The sequence below is a fragment of the Ochotona princeps genome, chromosome 25 (assembly GCF_030435755.1).
Source record: "Ochotona princeps isolate mOchPri1 chromosome 25, mOchPri1.hap1, whole genome shotgun sequence".
NCBI classification, from domain to species: Eukaryota; Metazoa; Chordata; class Mammalia; order Lagomorpha; family Ochotonidae; genus Ochotona; species Ochotona princeps.
In genome coordinates this window covers 175814-198065 of record NC_080856.1, presented here as the reverse complement: position 1 = coordinate 198065, position 22252 = coordinate 175814, and the positions used below count along the sequence as shown (strand labels likewise).

Genomic DNA, 22252 nt, shown 5'->3' with positions numbered 1-22252 from the left:
CTGAGGGAAATTCTGGCTGGCAGGAGCCCTCCTGGAATACAGGCCCCACAATCTACAATCAAAGCAGGGATGTCAGAGTATTTCCTCATGATCAACTCACATTTTAGGTTTTATGGCTGGCTTTCAGGAAAGGAGGTGGAGATCTGCTTTCTTTGAGCTACTTTGGGCGAGAGGAATTCTGGTACCTCCCCTGAGGAAGAACTAAGTGCTGGGGTAGGAGAGAGATGAACAGGAGGAATTCAGGGAGACCTTCCTTCTGGGTTGTTACATTGGGGGATCATTTTCTTAGCCCTAAGACTTGGACAACTTGCTGGCCACAGCGGGATGGAGATATTAGCAGCCACAAGGGCTGATGGCATAGGGACCTTAGGAGACTCGAACCAGAGGCCCCTCTAGTCTGTGCATGCCCTGCAGTCCCTCCACACCCTCCTCTGCAGAGGAAACCATGTGGGCACTTGTCTGCAGCATGTTCCTCACAGGCCACAGACCAAGCATACAGACTGTGCCAGTTGTGCCATGACCACGCTGCAGCACATGAACCTGGTGGGTTGACTGAGCTGGTTCTTCCTGTGGGTTTCAGATGAGCCATGCCAGGATCGTTTTCAGACCCATTGAAACGTGTCAGCACTCTAGCAAGTGATGTTGGCATCAAAGGACTCATGTAACTGGTGAAATGGCTCCTGGTAGAACTATGTGTCCTTTGCTCTAAGCACAGCTATAGTATATTTTCCTGGAGCCTGAATCCCCACTCTTCTATTGCTTTTCTTGACTCCCTGTCACCTTTTCCACTAGTGATAGCAAATCTAGGAAGATATCCTTTACATGCACTGGGGTATGGCGGAGGGAGGCAGGTGTGATAATGAGCTCAAGCCATCGATCCTCAAGGACATTATGGTCTCGTGGAGCAGAGACTTTTGTAAGTGATGAACCATGAGGCAAGGCAAAGTTAAATCAACGCCAACTCCATCTCAAATAGATGCTGTGAACTATTGAAATGACACAAGGCAGCCTCTTTGATTTCAGACCACTGACCAAATTCAAGGCTAAGGAGTAGCTCAGCCCCCCCGTGGGGATTCACTACTCATGATAGGAGCTAGATACAGGTTAGAACATCAAGAGATTATGAGATCCTAAACATTTTACACTGCACCAGCATGTCTGCTCCTTGATATATCTTAGGTGTCTCATGGACCAATACTGAGACTTCTTTCAAGTACATGTAATCTAATCAACACTCTTGAAATAGCTGTTTTGACATTTGCGAGGTCTCCCTATCAGAGTGGTGAGTCCTTTTGCATGTCTGCTGCTGTAGGGCTGCTGATGAGGATCTTGGGCCCAGCTCTGGGAGGCTGATTATTGATGTGAAGAATTGACCTGCATGGTCCCTTTCTTTAAGGAATGAGTTGCCCCTTCTTACCTGCAATGCAATTCTTCCTGACGACAAAAAGCAATGTAATATTCAAGGCCATGGCCTTCTCACCTCTAGGACCATCCACAGAAGGTTTGGGATGGTGCCAGAACAAAGTTATCTAAAGGGCTTCTGTGGTATGATTCCAGTTTGCATTCTCTTTGTACCCTGGCATTGAAGATCTTGTACCCCCAGGAACTCTCTCCAAGGGGAGATGCCAGTTCAGAGGTCTGTACTGTGTGACAGCTCTGGTCTGGGCTCTCTGGAGGCAGATGCTCCAATGTGCAGCCATTTATTGGGGATCAGTAGCTGTAAAAACAAAGAGTGTGAGCTAGAGGGAGATGCTGGATTCATAAAGCCTTGGTAACGCAACGGAGAGTGATAGAGTCCAGGACTTCCGCAACCAACCTGGCTTTTGTGTCTGGGCCTCACACAGTCAGCAGCAGTAGGCTGCTATAGCAGTGCCCTGCAGCTGAAGCTAACCTTGAAGTTGGTGACAACTGGAGGGCCGCACTCTAACTGTTCCTTTATCTGGGCGGAACCCTTTCGTGTCAGCTGCCTTGGTGGCTTCCATCCCCACAGCCCTAACCACATGATGGGTACCTGATACCCAGCATTTATGAGCTTGATTCTAGATGCTCTGCTGCCTTCTTTGGATTCACCCTGAAGCCAGAATTCATCTTGTTCCAAATTATTCTACAGCCAGAAACTTCCATGGCTGTGCATGTCCCTGCACCCAAGAGTACATTTTTAAATTGCCAAGTACAATTCCAGTGATTTCATCTCTTTCAGCAACATGAATCTCCTCTGATCACCTTCAGGCTCCCTCTTGTATGCTTAAGTGGAGGGCTGTTAACTCAAGGGTGCTACATCAGTAAGATTTTCTGTACAATATATCCAAACTTGCACATCATGAGAAATTTTTCTCAAGTAGTTTGCCCCAAAGGAGAATTAACTCACATTCAGGAATTTCAGATGAGCTGACTTCAACCCCATCTGCAGTTTAACGCAACACTTGCTGTGCACCTGCACTGTGCTGTGGAAAGGACAGTGTTAGGTCCCTTGGAATATAGGGCACAATTATCTTCTCCCCAGTCGGGAAGAGGCACACCATTTCTCTCCTTGGCTATTTAAAATGACTGTCAAAAGTGTGGGAAGTTGAAGGGCAAGAGGCTAATATTTGGGGAGGGGTTAAATCACTGAGGAAATTCTCTTCACATAACAGCATGATGGCCACTGTGCAGAAGTGAGCTGGGGTCTGACTGTCCTGTAGGAGTTGCAGTTTTTTCTTTTCTTCTAATGTTCAGCTCTTGGCTTCTTGATGAGAGCTCTAATGAGAGGAAGTGAGATCTTCCTTGTCCTTTTTAAAGATTAATTTTATTTATTTGAAAAAGTGACAGAGACACACAGAGAAAAAGATCTTCCATTCACTGGCTGTCTCCTGAAAATGCCCATAAGGACTGGAGCAGGGCCAGGATGAAGCCAGGAGCCTGAACTCCATCCTGGTTTCCTACGTGGGTGGCAGGGTGTTCAAGTACTTGGAGTATCTTGTGCTGCCTTACCAGGTACATTAGCAAAGCACTGGATCAGAAGCAGAGATTCTGGGATTTGAGCCAGTGTTCTGATGTGGGATGCTGGCATTGCAGGAAGTAGCCTAACCTGTAGCACCGCAATGCCAATCTCTCACCTTTTTTTTAATGTGGCTCATGATCTTGCCAAGGAGGACCTGCCAAGCACCAAGAGTAGATTGTACTCCACTGGCAGAAAGCAAGGCTTAAGAGATTGGCTATGACAGTGGCCTCCAATCCTAGCAAAAATGGCTGTGTGGCCATTTGGGTAGGGAACCTCAGATGAAAGATCTCTCATTCTCTGTCTCCCCAACTCTCTCTGTCACTCTTCCTTTCAAACAAATAAATCTTAAGAAATGATAACATTAAGAAATAATATTATAAAAGATAATATTAAAAGAAGACAACAACCCCTCCCACCCAGTTGGAGGCAGCCTGGGTCCCCCTCTTTACCACCAGGGCCATGCCTCTGCCCGTTTTCACAGGGGTTTCTTGTCCCTTCCTCTGTCTCTTCCTTCTGCTTCTTGCCCTATCAGTGCAGCAGACTCACAGGTTCCCATGTGCACCTCCTTCTGAATTTCTCCATTCTACTCTGATATTCCCTTTTCTACACTGCAACCTTCCAGATATTCGGGTCAAAGCATCGCCCTGCACCTTGCAGGAGCTCCCATTGCCCGGCTGCGCTCCTGGGGCATGTGTACTGACTAGTAGAGGTGGTGCTGTTCACCATCAGCCTCAGGAAGGGAAGTGATAGCCAGAGCAATGCCTGGATCCAGGAAAGAAGCCCTGAGAACCTGAGACAGTCTCGTGTATGGTATAGAAGGGACCTCACTTTACCCCCTTCAGTCCCATGGAATTGCTGCCGCTCTGCACACCTGTGGTTCTCTGAGTCTCCTCTAGACTTTCTCCACCATGAGCTGACACAATCACTTTTCTGGGGTGTGCTACTGGAAGCCCTTAGGGTCTTGCCAAACCCTCCCTGTTGTCTCTGACTGCTCCCTCCACCTGTCCTTTTCTCAACACTTCTGTGGGAAGCCCATAGCTTTTCTGAGGCATCTCTTCTTTCTAGGTGTGGCCAGGTGACAAGGTTATAAGAGCTTTTGGGCCCTAGGGAAAGTTGGGGATCCCCTCCTCTTCATTGAGGGCTGTCTGGCTGCTCCTGTCCCCCATGCTGAAGTTCAGAAAGCACCTGCCTCCTGCTGGGACAGTGCCTGCTGGCCACACCATAAATGCATTTAGACCTCACCTTGCACTTGGTTTGCACATGGCCTAACGTAGTGAGGACACGGCTGTAACGGACAGAAAACAGCAGTGATGCATTAAGTCAGAGGAAAAGGTAGTACGTAGTAAAGGAGCTCCCTGCCGTAGGAACAATGCACACTTTTAATGCAGCCAGTTTCTACTTCTACCCTTGAGGAGTAGTGTGAACTTGGACTGGTTACTAAGCCTCCCTGAGGTTCCATCTCGTCATCCACAAACCACAGAAGACTGAGGTCACAGAAGAAGAAAATGAGTTAGTGAAGAGGTGGTTCCCAGTGCCTTGTTTGACAGGTGAGAGTTGCCCAGTCAAGTTCTTAGAGGTGCGTGGAGAGGCAAATTAGCAAGGATGAATCCCGTGTGCCATTGCCACCTGGTGGAAAAACGTGGACTTGCACACAACACCAAGAAAACTTCAAAATGTTGTTTTATAAAGTCAATTTGATTAAATGGCAGCAAGTATAAATATGGGTAGAAATTGGGGAAATTGGGAGAGAATGCAAATTCATCCTCTTCAGAGAAGGTTATATGATAATTGTCACGTGGAATTTCAGAGTAGGGCACATAGTAGGGAGATGTTTAATAGAGGATTTGGGGTTTCTCACCATGTCGTAATCCTGCACAAACAGCCAGCGTACAAGGGCTCTGCTGACCCAAGAGTGAGGCCTTGTGTAACATTTCCCCTGTATGAAAGCTTTAGAAAACCCCTGGCTTTTCTGATGCGACGTCTGGTTCCAGAGAGAGTGCTGTAGTAGTTCTAGCAGTCTCACCAGGAGTGTAGGCTAATGGTCAGGAGCTCGATAACTCTAGGTTGGACAAAGAGTTATCTTCAGATATGACAACCAAGTGAACACAGTCTCCCTTCCTGCCTTCACTGGCTGTGCTGTGGTTGCTAACTCTAAGTGGAAGACCGGAGTTGGAGGGGGCAAAGTCGGAATGTTCACAGTGTCATCTAGAGAAAAGACTCACACAAGCATGTGTCTGAGGTTGTGGCTGGTGCAAGTGGCCACTGACAGGGCGTGGCTGGGCTCTGCAGCATAGCCTGAACTTCCATCACAGAAGATCCTTCCACAGTGCCAAGCGTTGCAAAATTTCCATTTCTTAGAGAGCCCGGGCATGTGGATGAATGGCTGCCCTGTGCCAACAGAGCCCAGGGCACTATTGGGTGGTGGTCACTGTTTGTAACTGGGTCCAGCCCTGAGTGTTTTAAAGATTGAACTCGTCAGCTTAGAAGCAAATGTTAAACATACATGCCTGCATGGGGCAGGTGGATGCCATCCAGGAATGGATAAGAGAAGTGACAGGCAGAGCTGGCAGGTGATAGGCACAGGCAAAAGGTCGTGGCAGCCTCCTCACTGCCCCTGCAAGACATGGCCCCTTTCTCTTCTCTTCTCCCCCATGGAGGGGTGGTCCTAGTGACTCTGGAGCTGAAGGGGCAAGCTTCAGAGGAGTGCTCTCCTACATAGAACATGTCAGGCTTTTAAGTGATGCTCTCTCAGGGAACTGCAGAGGCAGCCACATGTGCTGCCAGCTGTCTTTGATCCCATTAAATCCACCCTGAGCCCAGGGAAACAAGGCCATATGTAGCAAGTCCTCTGCTAATGTGGCATGGCCTGACACAGTTCCTGGCAAAGTCACTTGGAGGTTTTCTGTGAGTTTCTATCCAAGGATCTTGGCAAGCTTGGATCCCTGCTGACCTTTGCTGTTGTTTGGTCTAAAAAAGAGCCAAGAACCACATGTTTGAGGGCTTAAAGTTGGGCATTGTGGTGCAGCAAGGTAAACTGCCACATGGGACACTGGCATCTCGTATTGGAGTGCCACTTCAAGTCCCAGCAGATGCCCCTCTCACCTAGCTCCCTGGTAATGCTGCTGCGCCTCTGCCACCTGTGTGAGAGACCAAGATGGAGTTCCTGGCTCCCGAGTTTGTCTTGATCATGGTAACAACCATTTGGGGGTGTGGATTTGTGGATGGAAGTGTTTTCTCTCTTTTTTACTCTGCATTAAAAAAACAACCTTACGGTAAAATGTGCATAGCAGAGAATTAGCCATTTTAGCCATTCTTAGGTGTAAGTTCAGTGGCATTGGATACATTCACAATGTTATGTAGCTCACGTAGAGCAAGTTCATATTCCCCAACTGAACCTCTGTCCACTTACACACACCCTCACCTGACCCAGCACACATACTGTCTGCCCTCCTGTGCTGCTTATTTAATTTTGAGAAACACTTGCTGGCTGAGTGGTAGGCTAGGCTCATTACTGTCAGAGTTTTTACACTGGCACTCAGGGACCAACACCCACAGAATAATCTAGAGTCAGTTAAGGAATAGCTTCTAAACTGAGCAGTTTTGGACACCACCACAGGCTGTTGGCAGTGAGAAGGGGTGGGGTTGATGGAGTCATTGCAATTGTTCCTACATAACCCAGATTTGAGGGAAAGGGATCCTTCCTACATAACCCAGATTTGAGGGAAAGGGATCCCTGAGCAGCTGAGGAGGAAGGGATGGATGGGCAAGTCTGAAGAGGGATTGGTGGACAAAGCATTACAGGGTTCAAAATCCTGGACTGATGCCCTCACACTATCATCTTTTCTGTTGGGGTCAATGATTTGATGAGAAACCAAGATATCTTGAAGTCCTACAGGAGAACTGCAAGGGTCAGATGAGATTTTAAGCTCTCTCTGTGTCTGTAGTCTCTTGCCGCATCTACTTACAGAGATGAGTGCCCTGCCTGTCACAGCGTGCAACACAAATGTAGACTCCATCTTCCCTGTCTGCCACTACAGACTCAATGTCGCTAGACTCTGCCCTGCTCTGCCCTGGGAAGCCAACCTCAGTGGATGGCCTCCAGGGACTCTCTTGCCATCTCACTTCTGATTGGGTACAGACTAAAAGAAGCTTCCACCAGAACCTGAGGCTGAGGGAAGAAAGGTCAGGGTAATCTTTCTGGCTCCCTCTGTGTTTACCCGCTGCAGCATGCCATGGCTGAGGGTCAAAGCTTCTGCCAGGCAGCCATGTATCTCCGGGAGCCTGAGCTCCACCCAGGTGGCAGTCAGACTGCAGGTTGGGGGCAGCAGGGGCTCCCACTGCTGCCAGCCCCCTGAGGTCCTTTATCAGCTCTGGCAGCTTCCCTCATCATGCACAATCCTTTTAGTGGATCTGGTTTAACACCCTTCCAGAATGTACCATCTGTTCTCTGTCGTGATTCTGGTTGTCAGAAATGCAAACTACTATATTTTAGTTTCCTCCATGAAGAACCTGTGTTACTCCTCTTCTACTTAGCAAGCCCATGTCCAAATTCATTCCAATAGCATATGGACCATACCATTGAGAAAGCAAATCCAAATGATGTGACTTACAGTCTTTTGTGCTGATGCTCCTGGCAACTGTGTGCAGAAGGAAGATCTGAAGCCTGGGAGTAGCTGTGGCCATCAGCAGGGGTCGGTGGCATACAGATGTTCTTCCACTGGTTTTGTTTCCCTTATCTTCTTCCAAGGGAGGTGAACAATTCCAGAGCCCCCTTTCTGCTCTTCTGTTTCCTCTCATTTCCTTTCCTCATTCCTGTACTCTCCATTTTTCTTTTTCATCCAGAGGTCCTGAATACTGGAAGGGCAGACATGATCATATGAACTACTGGAGAGTTGTTAAATTCCCATGGATTTTTGGGCAGCTGACCTGTGAGGTGGGGGGGCAGCAGCTGCAGACAGGACGCAGAGATGGTGAGGAGGATGGGAGAGGGACAGGTCCTAGGGGCTGCGTGGTGAAACCCTTACTCAGAACTGGTCTGTCTTGTGTGCACTCTTTCCTGCAAGGAGAAAAGATCAGAAAGATTGACTCAATGCTCATGAACTAATGGTGACACTTTCTGCAGGTAGATGTTGTTTGTATACCTGTGATGACTCACAAGGAGGTAAGAGACTTAGTCTCTGAAGCAGAAATGACATTTATGTTGGTAAAGGGGAGGTTAGACATGAAGGCAAGACCTGCTGTCCCATCCCATCTCATTCTGTAAGTTTACAGATCACCTGCCATAGAACGTGGGGAGTAATTCACTCTCCGGGGAGTACATCCTATTACACAGAGAGTGTACTTCGACTGTCGCTTACAGCAGCAACTGCTGCTTCCCAGGAACTTTTGCTAGATGGTTTACTCAAGGACCAGCAGAAGTCTCACCTCTTCCAGCTAGTCTGTCTCTTATCTCTAGCTGGGCATGGTTGTGATCTCTTACTGGCATTTTACATGCAGAAATGAGGGAAGCAATTCACAGTGTCATTTCTCCCCTCAAAAATTGCCTGAGGACTGAGATTATGGTTTATTTTTAGAGTTTCCAACAGCTCCAAGCACAGGGCATTGTCATTCCACATATGACTAGAATTAGACAAATGTGCAAGTTGAAAGGGATCTCAGCAGTAGCCTGGCCCCAAACACCTCAATTTCCAGTCCAGGACGGAAGAGAGACAATCAAGTTAGTTACAAAGCCTGTACCAGAGTCCAGGTCATCTGGTGTTCTCATCTGTATTCTTCCACTATACTGCAAAGTTCTTGGCAACTTGGAAAACAGTTGGGCCTCAAGGCATTTGTGCCCATACCTCAGCTCAGATGAAGAAAGGGATGGGGCTGATTGCAGGGGGATATGTCACCAAGAGCCTGTCTCTTTTAGAGTCCAGAATAATACTAGAGTCTAGTGACTCAATTTTTGCAAAGATAATGGGATGAGAAAGGGGATTGATTTACAAGAGCTGGAAAATCACATGGAAGACTGTCCCCTTGGTGAGTAGACAGATCTGAAACGCCATCTCTCTGGTTGTGGCTCCTTGTGCTCTGCAAGCTATTATAGAATCTCATTCTCCACATTTGGCTAGATACTCAAAAACCAAAGTCATTCACCGATTCGCACATGGCTAATCCATGGACTTGGAGATGACACTGCTAGTTCATTTCCCAAATGGCAACAACAGCCAGGACTGGACCAGACCCAAGTCAGGAGCCAGAAACTTCATCCAGGTCTCCCACACAGGTGGCAGGAACTTGATGTACTTGAGCCATCATGTCCCAAGCATTCTGATACACTGTGGTGATGTCCCAAGCTATGACTCAAGTCCATGTGAGTCCCAAGCTGTGACATCCACCCCATGGGCAGTGTTCTGTTCCTTCAACAAACATTTATCTCTTGCTTCCTGTATGCCAGGCCTATGCATTCAGGAAATGGCAAATTGTTTAAGGTTGATAGAGCATGAAGGTCAAGGGCAGATTAGCAAGAGATGAGACAGAGTAAGATGATCTGAGTAATTGCATGGCCTTGTGAACCCCCTGAAAGAGATGGAAAGTTATTTTAACGACAGTGGTGTAAGCAGTGAATGTGCTGGCAGGGGTATGATGTGACGTATCAGGTTCCAGGGGAGAGATCCTGGCCAGATGATAGCCACATGATTATCATAATTACCAGTGGCAGTGGACCTGCATGAGTGGGAGGAAAATTTCCCTGATTATGGAGGTGAGCTGAAACCGATCAGCTTAGAATACAGGTTTCTAACATTAGGTAGTTTGCTGCAACCATCTTTGTCAGTAACTGGCTTAGGAATTTTTCTAAGGAGTAAAGGCAAGCAGAGCTTCTGGCACAGAGATGTTTATCAAAGCATTGTTTGTATTTTAAAAATGGAGAGTATTCAAGATTTGCAAAAAGGTTAAATCAATGGCGTTATACTCCTAAAATGAAATACCAAGTAACATTGACTTCAAGTCATCAAACATTTTTTAGAATTCTATTTGAAAGGCAGATTTACAGACAGAAGAAGAGAAAGAGCGAGAGGAGAGAGAGAGAGAGAGAGGTCTTCGATCCACTGGTTCACTCCCCAAATGACCACAGTGGATTGAGCTGAGCTTGTTGGAAGCCAAGAGATTCTTCTAGGTCTTCTACAGGGATGCAGGGACCCAAGCACTCTGGTCATTGCCCCCTGCTTTCCCAGGTAATAAGCAGGGAGCTGGATTGAAAGTGGAGCGGCTAAGAGCCAGTATGCATGTGTGATGCTGGCCCCACAGCTGGAGGCTCAGCCTTTTATGCCAGGATGCTGGCCCCATAGAGTTTTTTAAACAACAAATGGAATTTCAGTAAGTCAGCAAGGCAAGATCTTATGTATGGCAGGAGACAAAAGAGTACGTGAAGTATGAGTGAGTTGTATCTGGTTATTATTTTTTAATGTTTCATAATTTCGTATAGTGAACATACATTTATTTCTATACTTTAAAATATTTTGGGGGATGAAAAAATACTTTGGTGACAATGACTTCTCCAAAGGGAGCATTCTGGATCCCCATGCAGGGGTGACAAAGTCCAGCAGACCTGCAGCAGATGTATGTTGCAGAGTGCAAGAGAGATCACACTGGACCCAAGTGCAGGATGTTAGGAAGAGTCTTTACTTCCCAAATTTGGTTACAGCAGCTCCCGCTACACTTCAGGAGCCACTGCACTGAGCCACCGAAGTCAGGGGTTTTTAAGCTCTCATCCTCTAATCAGATTGAGAGCCATGCAGTACAAAGTTTCAGGTAGGAAGGGAGTTAGCAGAGCCCAAATTTTTCCTGTAGTTAACTTACCTAACCTAGCACAACAGGAGGCAGGTGGGGCAGGTTGTATGGAGCCTCTGGGGTAGTTTCTGTGCTCTCAGTTATTCTGAATGGTGCAAAAAGCAGGAGGGGCAGGTGTGCTTTTCGGGCCTTCCATTAACCTGAATGGCGCGAGAGGAGGTGGGAAGGGAAGGATGTGGAAACTGCTTCTGCATCCTGTCCATTGTCAGTTAACCTGGCAAGGAGGTGCAAGCGATGGCCCCATTACAATGTACAGTGTTGACTGCTGGTCTCTTGTGACTGCTCCATGCCTTGTACACTAGTGGTTGTGGATTCCCAATACACCCTTAGAGAAAAACTGGTTGCACCAGAAGCTTCGTTTCCAAATAGCGTTTTCCTCAGACTATGTATGGAGTTTGCGTAGGAGAGCTGAGGGTTTAAGGCTGGCCCTGATTCTCACTCTCTGAGGGGATCTTAAGAAGATTTCTTTAATCTGAGATCCAGCTGTAAAATGAGAACCCACACAAGGTACACTTGAGAATTAATTACTATAAGCACAGCCTTGACCTCAGGAAGTCCTCATCCTTCTCCCACAGGACATTACTGCCATGTTCTTTGCTGGTGGCTCGTCTTGTAGTCCTGGGGTGTCTAGGAAGATGTTGGCCCCCAAGAGCTGAGGAGTAGTTTTCCTAGAATCAGTGTTGTTCTCCATGGCTCTCTAGCCTGGGTATGGAACATATTTTCAGCTGACTTCACTCGGCTGTAGAAATTTTGCGGCACTCACCACAGTGAGCCTACAGCATGAGCCACTCTGTTTGTCCTGCCTGGCAGGAACAATGTCTGGAATACCCAGGAAAGCACAACTTTCTGGAATTTTCCATCACAGTAGAATCAAAGCTACTTCTTGTGTCTGCTTCAGCCTGAGAAAGCTTTTTGGGTGGAGTTTTGATTCTGTAGGAGGGGATGTGTGTAGGAAGTGTTGTGATGACTTGAATCTATTAAAATGGAAAATTCCTCTGTTGTCTAATGATCTATCTCAGATTTTCCAAGACCATGTGTCACAAACAGGGTTGGTTATTCAGTTAGAACTCTTTTCTTATGTGTGTGTGAGCACTGCATGTTCCCATAATAACTAATATAATTAATTTGTAGGAAAGAAATAGATTACAAATATTTTTAAGTTTATATGTTTGTTTTTTATGTATTTGAAAGAAAAGAGAGAGCAGGAGTGAGCCAATTGAGCAAATGCACTAGAGAGATATTTCATCTGTTGGATCATTCCTCAGATGATCCAAAACCGGGAGTCCAACACTCCATCCAAGTCTGTCATCTGTTGCCTTCCGTATGCTCAGTAACAGGAAGTTGGATTGGAAGCTAAGGTAAGACTCCATCCCAGAGACTCACATATGATGCAGACATCCCAAGTGGCAGCTTGATCCTGCCAGAATGCCCATCCCAGATTATAAGTACATAAAGAAAGAGCGTTTTATATACTGAAAAATCCGAACTTGGTACCTTATCCCCACTAGCAGAGCACAACTTTGAAGTGTGTTTCCATGATGGGCCAAGGATGATGAGCTGAAGCTGCCTGTGAAGAGTAATGAGGTGCAACTGGTTGACAGCTAGCACCCCATAGGGGGAAGGCATGCCAGGTTAATTGACAGCACACAGTGTGGAAATGTCCCTTGAGGCTCCAGGAGCACCACCCTTTCTACCTCTTCCCGCGCCACTGTTCCTATGACTTAGTTATTTGGAAGTTTGTACTTCCCATAGAAACTTTGTACTTTGTGGCTCTCGAGATGGTTGGAGGATGAGCTTAAAAAACCCTGACTTTGGCCACGTGTTACTGTTGCTGGTGCAGTGTGGCAGGAGCTGCTGTCACCAAGATTGAACAACAGCCTCTTCCTTACCACTCTATACTTGTCCAGCATTCTCTCTCTTACTCTCTGAAATAAAAAGGATTCAGTTTTTGGGCCATCAGACAGGCAGTGTTAACTATCTGAAGGAGAGAATGTTGTCCTGGCCAGGGAAAACCAGTCTTGCTCGTTAGAAACGTCTAAATTCTGAGGGAGGGAGTCACCTCATTTTTTTCTGAATTCTGGAATCACAGAAATCCAGACCTGGGAGTGAAGTTGCGTGACTTACAGCACTGTGCACCAAGTCTTTCTGTTGGCTATTTGGTGTCAGTAGTTCGGTTCTTTGCATCACTTAACATTGTCTGCCCAGACCTGCCTGAGACCCTGTAGATGGAGAGATGTTGGCCTCCTACGGTCTATAACTCTTAGCCTGGACACAGGAGGGGAATGGTCTCTGACTCCTGACCTTGCCCATCTTGTAAGTGCAAAGGCAGATGCTTGGTGCCTTCTGCACTCCAAGCCTGATCACTTCTAGCCTGCAACGGATTGTGATTTGAAAACTGGAAAGGATCTTATAGAGAGGAAGGCATTTGATGTGGATGTCACGGGACTGGAAGAATCAGCTAGAAGTCTGACAACTAAAGAAGGCAAGAAATTTACACTCAGCATAGAACCATAATGTTGCTTGGTGCTGTCACTGAGACCCTAACCTACCTACTCCTCTCCAGAAAAAGTCAGAGGATTTTATGCATTTCAGAAAGACATTGACATTCTCATCCATAGTGAGGAGACATTATGTTTTTGTTTCTAGAGAACGGGCAATTATCAGATACTGGGTGAAATAGAAGATAGGATACTCGACAGGGGAGTTAGGCATTTTGCAGGAAGAAAAATGAATTAAAATGCACAGTGGCTTCTACTAAGTGACTAATAAATGATTTAGGGGGTAACTACCTTGGAATTGAAGGAAATGAACGTTCCCAACACAGTATGACTGACTTCCTGAGGAGGGAAAAGATTTATTGAAAACATAATAAAACTGTCAAAAATCCAAGAAGTCAATTACATAAATCATGAAGCAGAAGTAATTTTTAAAAATTGAGGTAGAAAATCAGAATCTACCAGTACTTTGCCAAGATTTGGACACCCCTCACAATCCCTCTGTGCTTATTTTTTTAAGATTTATTTATTTTATTGTAAAGGAAAATTTACAGAGAGGAGGAGAGACAGAAATATCTTCCATCTGCTGGTTCACTCCCCAAGTGGCCACGACACCTGGAGCTGAGTGGATCTGAAACCAGGAGCCTGGAGCTTCTGCCAGGTCTCCCACACAGGTGCAGGGCCCCAGGGCTTTGGGCCGCTGGACCATCCTCTACTACTTTCCCAGGCCACAAGCAGGTAGCTGGATGGGCTGGGGCATGAACTGGTACCCGTATGGGATCCCGGCAGATGAAAGGCAAGGATATAGCTGCTAGGCTACTGCACTGGGTCTAGTCCTTCTAGTTTTAATCAAGTGATATCCGTGCAAGTGTTTTCACTGCTTCCATTCGTCAGGTAAAGTAGAGGAGAAGCCATTGATCAGCAGGTTAACACAAGGTTAGATCTCACTTTTGCATCTTCTGATCACATAATTGGCCCAGACTTATATTTAATGAGGCAGTTAAATGGGGAGAACAGTTGAGAAGAGAGGTCAATGATGCAACTCCACCCAGAGTGTACAATGTTGGAAGATGCCTGTGTTTTCCTTCTAACTCTTGAAGAACTTCAGGAGAGAGAAATGCTGGGGAGCTCATTTAGGAGTGGGGCCGTCCTTAGAGATGTGGAGGTGGAACCGGGCAGCCCTGGGAAAGCGCTCGGGACAGGTTGTGACTGAGGCTGAGGTGTCTTTAGGGTCTTGGAGAAATGGATTGCAGGGGTGGGTGATGTGGCAGGAGGCCAATGAGGTGTAATGATTCTTAGAGGAAACATGCTGTCTTGGTTTGAATTCCCTCTTAGGCTAACTTGGAGCAAGTAGTCAACTGAAGAGAGAGGCTGGTGCTATGATGGCTGGAGAGCAAGGGGCGAGTTAAATGGGAGGTGGATGTGAATGAGAGTTGTCACTGTGGACAAATATGACTCAGTTTCCCTGGTGTCCTCTGGAAGAGATACTGCTATTCAAACATCCATCTCCATCTTGCTGGACTATCACCCTGCCTCTCCATGAATAAGCTGAGAATGATCCTAGAATGAGGCTAGAGAAGAGCATGAAGCAGAGGGAAGCAGGAGCTAATGGTAGCTTCCTCTGCTCTCAGTGAGAACTGTGCAAAAAACTGTAGGTGGGCCACCATTCTGTCCTACAGTCTTCCCACCTGCAAGGAGGAGTCCAGGAAGAGAGTGTCCTTTCCAGGGTCCTCTGCTGTCCCCTCTTGCTCTTTCCTTGCCTCGTGCATTTCGTTTCTCACCCACCATCCTCTCTACAGAGTCACTTTTCTTGTGCCTTTCCAGATGAAAGGGTGGGAGGTGAGAAAGGGGGCTTCCAAGAAGCTCTTTCATCAGCAAGTAATGTTCAACTGTGAAATTTCAGCTGATTGGCAAAATTGCTGTGGGAGAGAGATGAGCCAAGAGCCTTGGACTACCTGTCAGGATTTTGCTAGATGTCAGCTAAGTCACAGCCCTGGGGAAATGCCATTTTTTTTTTAAATGAATGAATAGGAACCAGGAGATTTTTTGAGCCCATGTTTGGGTTGGCGACGTTAGAGAGGCACCATCTCTGTGAGTGGGAAAAAAATAAGTTTTAAAAATATCAATCTGCAGAATTCCTTTTGCTGTTAAAAAGAGCAACAAAAAAAGAACCCAGATTATCACAGAAGCTACCAGCCATGGATGGAGTCAGTCATCCTATGAGATTTTCTGTTCTTGACACACACAGTCATCTCCACAGCAACTGATTGTCATGTCACAGAGCAGACTAGAATGGGAACATGAAGAGGCATGGCCCCAGTGCATGCATTATGATTGCTTCCATGCAAATTGTTCACGTCAGAAAAATAAAAGCAAGAAAAATCTCTTCTCATGAAAGTAGAATTGCCTAGGAAGAGATTCCTCCCCCTCAGGTAGCATCTTTTTTACATAGATTATTTTGGAGTTGATTTTTTTGGGGGTGGGGCCAGGGAGGATGGAAAGATGGCAAGCTTGTTAGAAACCAGAATAATAAAACCCATCAATCTGGAATGAGCTCACAGGGTCACCTTGCTCGGCTTCTGGCTTCTAGGTGGAAATGATGAGTAGCAGTGCTTTCTGAAGGAGCCTGCAGGAAGAGTGCTATTCACACAGTTTTGTTCAGTATCCCAGCTGCACGTTTTAACCTCTCCAATACAACAATTCTGCCCATCAATCGCGTGTCTCTGTTCTGAATTTTAAGTCTGTACTTTGCATTCCGTTCTCACGGGCACGGGGAGAACAGCTCTGCTCCACGCATGCTCCCCCTCTGTGTTGACAGCCTCTGTCTCCCTGGGGTGCTCTGCATTCCTGTGTGAAGATTCCAGAGAGAGGGGAGGAGATAACTGGTTGAACTGGGGGTGGCTGACTGCAGGTTGTATACCCAAATTTGTGAGCCTCCTGGTCCTTAGGTTGGACTTCGGCCACTTCCTCTCCACCCAGAGGTCATGACAGTGGCAACAAAGAGTGAACCCCACATTCCGGTACTGCAGATGGTGGGTCATTCATAAATACTTCTCTCTTCCTCCAGTTCTGCTTGCAGTTGAAGAAGTATCAGGCAGGCTCCTTCTTCTCTGCTAGCTTCTCATTTTGAGATAGTGGAGCCTAGGTTACTGAGAGCACAGCCTGTGCTGACACGTGGCTCAGTGAGGGCCTATATTTTAATCAGTTGGTCCTTTGGGAGGTGGAGCTAACTAAAGGAATTAAATGAGGTCAGCTCTGAAAATATGGAGGAATGGCAGAGGTTTTTTCCCCTCACTCATCTGGTCTGTTCACATACTCACGTCTCAACCACATTTCCTTTCAACTCTTGAAGAACTGCAAATCTTTTGTGAAATCCCCCAAAATTCAAAGACAGAGACATCATTTTGTGTTTTCACTGATATTCTAAAAGGTTAATTGCCAGGGAAACAAAAAAGGTTTGGTAAAATGAAATGCTGATAATTATGGAACGTGAATTAGATTTTTCAGAAATACATCCTAGGCTGTGTCTATTTGGCTATGGGGCCGACCTTGTGGTAAAGATGCTGCCTGCAGTTCCAGTATCCCACATTGGTGCCAGTTTGGGTCCTGGCTGCTCCACTTTTTTTTTTTTTTTAAAGATTTGTTTATTTTTATTACAAAGTCAGATATACAGAGAGGAAGATCCTCCGTCCAATGATTCACTCCCCAAGTGAGCTGCAACGGTGCGCCGATCCGAAGCTGGGAACCAGGAACCTCCTCCAGGTCTCCCATGTGGGTGCAGGGTCCCAAATCCTTGGGCTGTCCTTGATTGCTTTCCCCGGCCACAAGCAGGGAGCTGGATGGGAAGTGGAGCTGCCGGGATTAGAACCGGCGCCCATATGGAATTCCGGGGAGTGTGCAAGGCGAGGACCTTAGCCGCTAGGCCACGCTGCCGGGCCCTGGCTGCTCCACTTTTAATCCAGCTCCTGACTAATGGCCTGGGAAGGCAGTGAAAGATAACTGAAGCAGTTGTTCCCCTCTTACCTACATGGGAGATCAGAAAGAGCTCCTGGTCCTGGCTTTGACTTGGCCACATGCTGGATGTCACGGCCTTCTGGGGAATGAACCCCAGGATGGAAGAGTTTTCGCTCTGTGTCGTTCCTTCTTTCTCTGTAACACCAAATAAATAAATAAATCTAAAACTATGTGTGTGTGTGTGTGTTTGACACTCTCCTACTTGTGTGAGGCCTGCAAAACTGGAGGGTTATTTTCTCCAACAGCCCCCATGTTCCAAAAACACTGAGAAATCTGGGTGGGGGAATGTACCATGTCACATGACATGCACCCACAGAGCACCTCACAGAACCTCATGGTCTTTCAGTGGGAGGATATGGAGCAGAGCATGCTCATCGAGGACTTTTTCCAGTTAAGTTCCATATGGCAAAGCTTTTATAAGTCTGACATGTCTGATTTCCCAGAGTACCTCATTTGCAGTATCCCTCCCACACAAACTATATCCAATTCCTGTTATCTTCACCAATTCCCTGCTTCAGTATTCCTGGCAAGGCCCTGAGCTTGGGGAGTCAGGAGTCACAGGGAAGACGATGGGGCAGAGTGGACAACTGTCTGACCTAGAGAATTATCAATGAAAGGTTCCTAACACTAGAGTCATTCTTATGGGAGTCCAATTTCCAATTCATATTCATTGCATTCAAGGCCTCCAAGTTATTCTCAGATTGCAGCTAGCAGGGGAAGAGAGAATGTTGGGTGCTGTCCTGTTGGCATGTGTGACAGACACTCTGGTGCTCCCAGGGGACCCATTGAGAGAGTTATGCATCCTGCTGCCTGGCAGTAGATAGACCCAGTGCTGGCCAGTCAGTGGTCTGTGAGGGAAGTGTTGATGTCAGGAACCAGTGTTTAGTTTTTGGAGTGATGAGGAAATGTTGAAGTTCTTGAAGTGTTTTATGTTGTTACTGAAACAGCATCTAACTTATCTGAACAGGTTAAGTATGCACTTGTAGCTGGATATGGGCATTGCCAACTCTCAATGTAAACTGGAACTACACATAATTTGGATGCTAGAAGCTCAGCCCTCATCACCTCAAGGAATAACCAAAATACTCATGGCCATCATTTATAGCTGTTCCAACAAGATAAAGGGGAACACACTAATCCCCATTTGAGTTAGTGGCATCTGTTTTGGGGGAAATAAAATACAAATTCTAGCAACTCTGATGAGTAAGCAACTTCAGTTTCTTATACTAAAATTTAGTTTTGTTCAGCAATGGACTCCTGAAATACTTTGTAGATCTACAAGTTTTAAAGTGTGTCATGATGCATAAACCATCCCCTTTCATTCCTTAAGATCATACTATGACTTCAACACAGACAAGTTAAACATCTTGATTCCATTGGGATAATTCCTCCTGATTGTTCACATTTTGACATTCCTGTGAGGACACTTAGATGGACAGACAGACAGAGAGACAAACAAATGAACAAATTGGGAAAGATTTCAACAACAGGATTAGTAATTGAAATCTGGTTAAAGACTATGTGGGAGTTCTTTATATTGCAACTTTTTTAAAAGTGTGAAATTATATAAAAATGAACAGATTTACATAGGGTTTCATGAAGCTTGGTCCACGTGCTGTTCTTAGAGTGTAGGAAAAGGTCTTCCTCCACTTACAAGTTATTCCAGATAAGAAACACCTCTATAAATACTCCACTGTGTCCCCCAGATTAATCATTGAATGCGCCTGTTTAAAAACAAAGAAAACTTCAACCATTTTGCTTTCCTACCTGGAATTTGCCACACTGGGTTCAAAGCCTCATCTGTTCTGCAAGGCTCTGGGCCAGTCCCAGTTGGCTGCTCTTTGCCTTTCATCAGCCATGTGTGGCTTGCCTTGAATGCCTTGCTATTCCACCCTTGTACAGTACAGGCACAAGAAATGAGCTCATAATAGAGGCTGAACAATAGAATGAGTAAAAGCGTGAATCAAGATAGGCCATGCTCTATATGTACTCACAGTTCAGTGCTCTTTACTTTTTTTTTAACAAGATCTTTTTTTAACAAGATCTGCAGCTTAGTTATTTTGTCCAAACTGTCATTGCTTTGTCCAAACCCACTCCTCACACCAGACTTCCTTGAATCCTCTCAAGCAAGGAATCCACTGTGGGGTCCTGCAGTCCGCATGGGATCTTTATCATTGTCCTTCTGCTGCTATGTCTCACCTGACCTGTGAGCTGCTAGAAGGCAGAGGTGTATTCTCTCTCTCTCTCTCTCTCTCTCTCTCTCTCTCTCTCTCTCTCTCTCTCTTTCTCTCTCTCTCTCTCTGTTGTGTGTGTATGTGTATGTGCCCTCCATACCAAGCACAGTGGCAAGAAATATTAGTCAATCTGAGTAGTAGACAAGTTTAGCAGGTGGTACCATGGGGAGAGTCCTGCCATGCCAGCAGAGAACATGACCATTTTTTGAGGGGTGTGTTGAAAAGTTCCAGATGAGCCTGCCTCCCTCAGCTGTCTTCCACATTCTTTATTCTTTGTTTATAGTGCTTGTTCTAGAGAGTGCACATATAGTCTAGCAGTTAAGATTAGCAGATCCCACAACAGAGTGCCTGAGCTCAGTTTTTGGTGTGAGCTACCAAATGCAGTTGCCAGCCAATGCAAGGCTCTGGGAGACAGCAGTAATGACTCAAGAACTTGGACCCCCTGACACCTGGAGTTCTTGGCTCCTGGCTTCACCCACTTCATCTCAGCCCTGGCCATTGCAGGCATTTGGGGAATGAACTAGGGGATCAGAGTTCTGGCTTTCTGTTTTAAATAAGTCTTTTAGAAGTACTGGTTCTAGAAGGAGGGATTTGCATTCCATCTATGCCTTCTGGTGTTGGTAATCTATTAACATACATTGTTGCAGCATTATTATTGTCATTAACGAGCATGCTGAATGTTTGCTGTTGTCATTAATGAGTACATTGTGGTTTATAGATGATGTAGATTTCTTGAGGATCTCAACAGTCTTTACATATATTTTTTTCAAGACACATGATGCTCCTAAGTACAATAAATGCTCGATAAAGCTGTGTTGAATAACTAAAGAATGAAGTACATTTCATACAATTTATGTTACTCAAGGCTTACATATGAAACCTAAAGCTAGATGAGATCCTGGCTGTAAACTTCCTGGTGTTATTTACTAAAGGATAGGCTATAGGGGGCAGAGGCAATGATTCCAGATGACTCAAGTGTCTCATGGGTATTCATGTTCATGCCTGATGTGGAGCTAGTAAGAAAAAACTAGTTAGAGAACAACGATGGACTCACCTGAGCCCCAAAACAGTTGCTGAGATTTGGTTCCTGAGTCATGTCCACCCAGCAAGGGGTTAATGGAAGCTTCCAAGCAGGCTAGATAATTAACAGGATTAAATCTCTACCTGTCAATTAAGGCAATATATTTGAGTATAATGCTATTTAATTCTGTACCAGGAACAGTGCAATAAATCAAAGTTTACAGATGTCTTCAGCAAACCCTTGATGGATGAAACACTGTGACTCAGAGGTGCATAGAAAATCTCAAATAAGATAACCTCCCATGTGATTAATATAGCTGTCTGTACTGGCATTGGCTCCAGAAGGTTCCAATCCAAACATGTTTAACAGCACATACTTTATTGTGACAGATTTAGACACCTGAACTAACTAACCAGGCAAATAGTGCTTAATTATAGTGACTCATTATGGACTTCAGCAATAAAGCTGGGACGTAGAATTGTGTTCATTACCGTCATAGTCACAAACAGTGAGAGCTGTCCAGTGTCGAGAGGTTCTCATAAGATCTGGTACATAAAGCACAGGATAAAAATTGCATTCCCCTAAGGACTGCATACCTTCTCTCAGTGGTGTTTGTCCCCAGGCCTGGTGTGGCCAGCAAATGTGTATCACTGACCATAAGGAACAGACTGTGTCTATGAACATTTTCCCCTTTAAAAAACAAAAACAAAAGGGTTGCAGAGTAAGTCCTCTTTCTGTGCAAAGGATAGTGCCTCTCTAAGAAGATGGACAAAACTGGGACTCAATTGCTTAAGTAGCATTGATATTTTAATCCAATTTTCTAATTAGATTAGTAACAACATGATGTTTTCATAGCCATAACTTAAACAAAATCTGATTCTATGTAAATATCTTCTAACTGTAAATTATTACTGCAACAGAGATCAAGTTTTCAAAAACAATAGTACAGAATTAAAAAATTCTTATAGAACTTGTGAATTTACAACATTTGAGAAAAATTGTTGGAAGCTAAGGTGGAGAAAGGAGGAGTCCAGTCATGGTGGCATGTTGATTGTCATTTACTGATCACAGAAAGGAAGTGGACCTCACATCTGTTCAGGGAGGTTATGTGCTAGATGCCAGCTAGAATTAGAATCAACAGAGAAGTTCTATGCATTAACACACAAGCCAAAGAGACTAAAGGGACTATGGACATCAGTTGATTGGCCCTAAAGATAAGGTCAAGGATACTTGAATTTCCTGCCTTGTAGCAAGTACCACAACTGGAATAAATAGAAAGATATAAAGATGACAGGAGGGGACAGAAAGAAGGATACTATTGCCATGAATCAGCAGGAGAGCAGATCTCTGAAACCAGAGGAAAACTGCAGAGACCGATTTGATGTTTGCGGTGACTAAAGAGCCAGGGTGTGCACTAGGAAGAATAAAGCTATTGGAGATGAGTCTGAGACATTTAAAAGGCAACGATTGTGATCCTGGCACAGTGGCCTAGTGGCTAAAGTCCTCGCCTTGCAACTGCCAGAATTCCATATGGATGCCAGGTCATGTCCCAGTGCCCCACTTCCCATACAGCTTCCTGCTTGTGACCTGGGAAAGCAGTAGAGGACAGCCCAAAGCCTTGCGACCCTGTACCTATAAGAAGCTCCTGGTTCCTGGCTTCGGATTGATTCAGCTC

At 45.6% G+C, this 22252-nt stretch overlaps 1 long non-coding RNA gene across 1 annotated transcript; it reads right to left on the bottom strand.

Annotated features, from left to right (window-relative positions):
• Positions 1-2284: 2284 nt before the first annotated feature.
• LOC131477971 (uncharacterized) lies at positions 2285-20985 on the bottom strand. The gene is made up of 3 exons (XR_009244229.1): positions 20611-20985; positions 19090-19215; positions 2285-2444 (listed from the first exon to the last, which is right to left on the bottom strand). It is a non-coding gene; the product is annotated as an uncharacterized LOC131477971 (long non-coding RNA).
• Between the last annotated feature and the right edge of the window lie 1267 nt (positions 20986-22252).